This window comes from Hippopotamus amphibius, chromosome X, assembly GCF_030028045.1.
Source record: "Hippopotamus amphibius kiboko isolate mHipAmp2 chromosome X, mHipAmp2.hap2, whole genome shotgun sequence".
Lineage (NCBI taxonomy): Eukaryota > Metazoa > Chordata > Mammalia > Artiodactyla > Hippopotamidae > Hippopotamus > Hippopotamus amphibius.
In genome coordinates this window covers 101,315,614-101,322,131 of record NC_080203.1, presented here as the reverse complement: position 1 = coordinate 101,322,131, position 6,518 = coordinate 101,315,614, and positions in this window count along the sequence as shown.

The following is a 6,518-nucleotide window of genomic DNA, read 5'->3' as shown; positions in this document are numbered from 1 at the left end:
TGAGAGTTCAGTGAGACTCAAGGCAAATGCAAAGTGAAGGTGTGATGTCTACCACTGAGTAAGTGCGGGAGCTGATGGCCCTAAGAGGCCACGCTTTCCATTTGAAACGGTATTTGCTCCAAATGCAGAAAGAAAGCAATGGCGTTTGAAGAAACACAAACGACCAAAGAGCCCTATCATATTCCTTCCTGCGTTACTTCCCTGCGTTAGCCAACCACGCACACTGAAAATGGTGATGTATGTAGAAGAAACGGGAAAGACAGGGCACCCCGGAGTTCCTTTTCTTTCATTCCCTCCCCTTCCTTATTTATCGGTGAGCAGAAGGTAGAGTGTTGGCAGAATGTGCACTGTTATCAAGTCAGATAAATTATCAAGTCAAATAAAACAGTCAGGTTAGTTTTGTGCAGCGTTTCCACTGTTCTGCTAAGAACGAAATATATATGGGTGTACAAGCTTCGAAACACAAGTTGTGTAATTTCAGCGATTCTGCGTAAGGGTTCAATGCTCTTACATTTGCACGTAAAACTGACATTGCACAATATATAGATAAATGGTAAATTCATGTTAATAATTTAAATGTTTAATTTCTCTTTACTTAAGACCGCATTAAATAGAAAATTTTAAAACACCATGACAAGTCAAGAGAAAGACCCTAAGAGGAAGGAGAAAAGCTTTATATTTAAGTATTTGTAACAGCAGTTTTTCCTGGTTTTTCGAACAAAGGGCCCTGCACTTTTATTTTGCGCTGAGCTCCACAAATTGTGGAGTGGAGCCAGGCATGTCCGTGCCATTCCCCACTGAGGGGTTGAGTCTATTCCTTCACCTCCTGAATCTAGTCTGGCCTGTGACTGCTTTGACCAGTAGAGTTCCGTAGAAGTGAGCTTTGTTAGTTGTACACTTCACCTTTAACAGAACCAGAGCTTTCCACTTCCTCTTCTTAGTGTCCCAAGACACCAGGAAAGAAGCCCCAGGTTACTCTGCTGAAGAGAGACGTCATGTGCAAGAGTACTGGGGCACCAGACGTGTGAGTGCAGAAGCCACCTTGAAGGTCCAGCCCAGCCAAGCCTTCAGATGACTCCAGCCCCAGCTGCATTCTAAATGCAACCTGGTGAGAGACCCCAGGCAAAAACCACCACAGAATCATGAGAGATAATAATAAACTGCTGTTTAATTCCACTTAGCTTTGAGATGGTTTGTTCAGCAGCAACAGATAACTACAACAGTATCCTTCCCCTTTCATAATGTGTGCTTTTAGATCTTAAAGAGAAAATTCTAGATTTTCTTCACCAAGAACCAGAACACTAAGTGGACAATATTAGGTTGAGACACAAGCTGCAATGAAGCAGGGGAGTATGACCTCAAAGTTTAGTGTGCTCAAGATTCACTGGGGTGGGGGTGGGGGTGGGGATTGGGGACCCATTAAAAATGCAGCTCTTCTGACTCCAGTCCCCCAGATTTGGATTCAGTAAATCTGGGGTGTGGCCAAGGCATCTGTACTTTTCCAAGCCTTCCCCTCATCATTCGGAGGAGGCTTTCAGTGGACTGCAGTTTGCAGACTGCTGCTTCAGGAGGTATTAATCCACAGTGGCAACAGGCTGCTGATTTCAGGGTCAGAAGGTTCCCATAATCCCCTCCCCAGCCCCTAATTACAGAACTTGCTGATGGCCTTGGAGGGTCACCTGGAATAAAGATAGACTTTCCCATCACAGAGCTTGCCTCATCTTCTGTTTGAAAACCAACGGAGAAAACAAACTATTCGTATTACAGGTTAAGCAGAATTTTCAGGAAAGACATCCAACCATTACTGATTACTCAGAGGACCATGCATGGGAACCGAGAGAGAGAAAACGCCCATCTTCTATCTGCATCAGCCTCTTCCTTTGGGTGATCATTCCCAAAAGACACATGGGTGGCCCCAAAATGCCACTTGGTTTTACTTCTTCAGAGGGAACTAAAAACCTTACGAATATTTTAGGTAGCCATACCAAAAGAAGACTGATATCCTTAAAATTCTAATTTCGGTTAGATGATGACTTATGCATCTTTGCCTTCCCGGCTCCTCGCATGGTGCCTGCCTCCAAGTGGGAGAGCAGTAATTATTTGCCAAATGAATTAATTTGAGTTACCAATAAATTTGAAGCATCAAACAAAGCTACAGTCTTGATGTCATGCAGACATCACTGGATGTGATTAGCATTCAATGGACCTAATCTGATCCTTGTAGGAAATGTCCTAAAAGAGAGGGATGATGACCTCATCCTGGTGAAATAAATTCACTCAAGGTTCCCAGAAATGGCTGAATCCCTGGGAAGCAGTTTTGATCTGGCAGCTCTCAGGGAGAGGCTTTAACAGAGCCATGTTTGCTGAGTATCCCCCACCCACAGAGGGTGAGGGATGGTGGGTGGTTCTGGGGCATGGCCACGAAAAATGGGTATGACCAGAGACCTGGACCAAAGAACAAAGGGGCATCTGCGTGACAAGCAGATGAGAGGTGATGAGAATGAATGGTGCTCAACGTCATCTTCCCTCATTGTAAAATGGTACAAACAGTACATATCTCACAAAGTTTTCATGAGAATTCAAGAACACATAAACACACACGAAGTCTCTTGCACAGTGCCTGGCACATAATAGCTCCTCAACAAAATGTTTTCTCCTATTCCCTGAACTCTCTAACTACCCTGGATGATTCTCTCATGCTTCAGCTTTCCCTGATGATACAGTAGTGCTTGTTATAAAGGAAGCTGAGAATGGGTGGTGTATCAGTCAGCATTTGCTGCATAACAAATCACCTCAAGCTTAGTAGTTTAACACTGCACTCATTTATGCTTATTTTTACATCTTTAGATCAGCTAATCTCAGTTGGGCTCGACTGGGCAGCTTTGCTTCTGGCTGCTAGTCTGCCTGGGTGTGGCTCCTTATCACAGATTGGGGCCAAGTCTGACTCTGGGTCCCAGGGTGAGGGGCAGCTACAGGGGAAAGTGCTTTCTCATGGCAATGCAGAGGTGCAAAAGGGCAAGCCCAACCATGCAACCGCATTTCCAGCTAGAAAGTCAAAAGGAAGAGATGGTAGAAATAGAGCTTTAGAAGCTGCGGCCACCTGGCAAAAGCTGCAGCCACAGCCCATCAAAGGGAACTGAAGCTGTGGAGCAGACCCAGCTGCTGCAGGGATGTGGGCAGAAATACGCTGGTGTCTTCCCTCTTCCTGCCTGGGACTTCCATCAGTGTCTCCTGTTGACCAAACATACCAGGAAGTAAGAAAGCAAGGGAGCAGGGAAATGCAGCTCCCCATGAGACAGAGCAGAGTAGAAAAGGCAGAGATGGATCTGGAAACAAACTGGTGTATATGACAGCATTTACTTTGCCCAGACCTGTACGCACACTCAGGAAGCACACTGCGCAAGCACGGCCGCAGTCACTCCCAGAGCCCCATCCATACCCCTTGGCACTGACTGATCCCACACCATCAGTGTCTTACTGAAGATGCCTGCAGCTCTGCCAAGGGCTTTTCCTGTGCACGGGAGCACGCATGGGCTGCATACTGGGCAGGCTTGAAGGGCTGCAGGGTTGGTGTTCCTGCCGCTAGACAGAATTGGTGGCTCGTACCCCTCACCCTGTGAGCAAGCTTTAGGTTGTCTCTTAGAAACTTCTCGTGGGACTGAGCCCCAATGGCCCCCAGTGCTAATCTGCTTGTTATACCACATTGCGTGCCGACTTCCTTTCTTTCTCTCTCATACCTACTCCCATTACAAATCAACTCCCTCATCCAAGCTAAGACAGACACGCCAACACAACTCACACCTGGCACGTGTGCCTTTGAGGCAAAGCAGGAATAGACCGGGGGTCAGGGCCAGGGGGCAGGCCCAGGACCGGGCACCCCTGTATCCATCCCTCGGATTAATAACCACACACACACACACACACACACCCCAGAGCCTTATTTGGCTGCTCCCACCCACCGCAGAACAGCTTCCTTTCCATTCCTTCCCTGGGAGGAAGAGCAGAGCAAAAGAGGCTCAGGGAGCCCCTGCAGCAAAAGTCAGGGGCAGAGTTGGGTGTGGAACGTCCTCCCAGAATCTCTACCCTGTTCCCACTCCCATGACCCCCCATCTGCGCCCAGCACCCCACGAAAGGCCTCCTCTCCTCAGAAGGGAGCGAGTTAAGTGCTGCGTTACCAAGGAACTGCCACACTAGCCACCAAAGTGACTGCTCGTTATTTGAACACTTTCTTCTATTTGACTGAATACAGGAAAAATGTCACAAATAGAATATTCATCATCCCCCTCGTGTGCCTTTTCTTCCCTGCTTATCTCCCTGCTGTCATGTACGAATCCCAGCTTCAGGTTCATTTGGTATGTTGAGTGCGTGCCCGGGGAGAGGATGCCGCTGAAAGCCTTGCCCACGTGCTCCATGCAGCGACAGCCCTGCCTCCCCACCGGTGACACCCCACCAGACGAACGCCACTCACACTGACCCCTCGAGACTAGGACAACGTCTGCCTAAGCGGAGGGACCTTCTGCTCCACACGGAGGGAACATAAAGGACCCGAGGAGCCTTCACAGCCATTTAGTGATTCTCGGCATGTCACTTTTACAGACACCTCAGCTTCCAGAGCTTTTATCCTCAGGTGCTTCTCAGAAGACACAGGATGGCATCCCCACCCCACTTCAAACACCGTCTGTTTCGAGATCCTCAGAGGGGTAACACCGCCTGCCAATTTCTCAGCTACAGAGTCATCAGCGCGGAGCGTCTCTCTCTGTCTCTTTCCCATCAGTGGCAGAAACACGATCTCCCAACCTGGTCCTCCTCCAGCCAGGCCCCACCTTACAGATTGCCCTGTCAAGCTGCAGGGAACACGTTTCTAGGACTGGAAAATCAAAGTACTTATTGCCCTGACAATTAGATATTATGTTTAACTGCAGTAACACAAGCCTGAAAACTGGTGGCTTAAAAAAAAAAGAGGGATTTCTTTTTCTCTCCTGTAATATCATTCCAGAGATGGGCCATCAAGGCTGGTACGGCTGCTATATACAGCCACCAAGGACCCAGCCCTTTTCTTTTCCACTCTGAGGGGGTTACCATCACCCCATGCTCTTATGATGGCCAGTGGACCTCCAGCCATCACATCAGAATTTCAGGCCGGGTAAAGAGAGAGGGCAGAAGGGGGCTCCCAAGCTGATTCGGCCTCCCTTCTAAAGAGCTTTCCAGAAATCCCACCAAGAATTCCAGCTTAACATCTCATTGACCAGCAGCTACAAGGGAGTCTGGCAAATCTAAGTTTTTCGCCGGGTACATTACCTCCATCCATAAAATCGGAGTTCTATGAAAGTTATGGGCTTATTGTATCTTCCTACAGTTCATATGTTAAAAGTCCTAACTCCCAGTGCTTCAGAATATGACTGTATTTGGAGACAGGGGCTTTAAAGAGGTGATTAAGTTAAATGGGGTCATTAGGGCTGGCCCTAATCCAATCTGACTGCATTGGAAGAAGAGACTATTAGGACACAGACAACATACAGAAGGAAGACCAAGTGGAGACACAGAGAGAAGGTGGCCGTGTGGAAACCACGGACAGAGACCTCAGAATGAAACCAGCCCTGCCAAGGTGTCGCCATCTTGATCTGGAACTTCACAAACTGTAAAAAAATAAATTGCTGCTGTTTAAGCCACCTGGTCTGTGGCACTTTGTTATGGCAGCCTGAGCAGACTAAGACAAGAAGTAAGGAAAAAAGAAGAATGGTCAGGGGTAGGCAATTACCAATTCCTAGCACGTTTGGGAAATCCGTGCTTTTATTACTTGAGCTTTTTAAGATCCTTTTTAAGGTAGTTTTCATCAGGTGGCATCCAGAAGGCCTGTACCATCCCCACCCTTCCCTAACCAGCTCTCTGCCAGCCTCCATTGCTCTCTTGTCTTTGTGTGACTCTCCTCCCTGGAAATGCTTATATAAAACTGTGGCCTCTCTGGACCAATTTGCAAAGTCCTGAAATAGCCCTTCCTCCATTGGCCATAAATAGCCTGAAAGTCTAAAGTTGGTGCTTCATTCCTTTGGTTAATCTATTATTTCCTATGAAAGTGCACATTAAATGGCAAATGATGTAGCTCTGGTCAGCCCAGAGCGGGTTGTGATGGGGAGAGCACAGGGCAGGGCCAGAGGGGATGGCTGGGAAGTGGGGACCAAAGAGCCAGAGGCCAGAATGAGAGCACTGGGGATGCTACCAGCAGAGGGGTCCCTGAACACTGCTGGGCTCATCCTTCTTTGCTAAAAGGGGAAAGGTGCTGGGATCAGGATCAAATATTTTCCTGGGGAAGACCCGGCACCTCCACCCCATCTCAACCTCTGATGAAACCACATTCAGGGGCTACCTTCCCACACATTCACTCACCTGCTCTCCCTCCCCAACCGGTCAAGCTGCTCCACAGGAAGTGAACAGGCAGTTGAATTGGGCTGTTCTGCCTCCCCCAGCCCACCTCTGTGTGCCATGACACTGGTTCCCTCACAGGGGATGCCATAGACAGG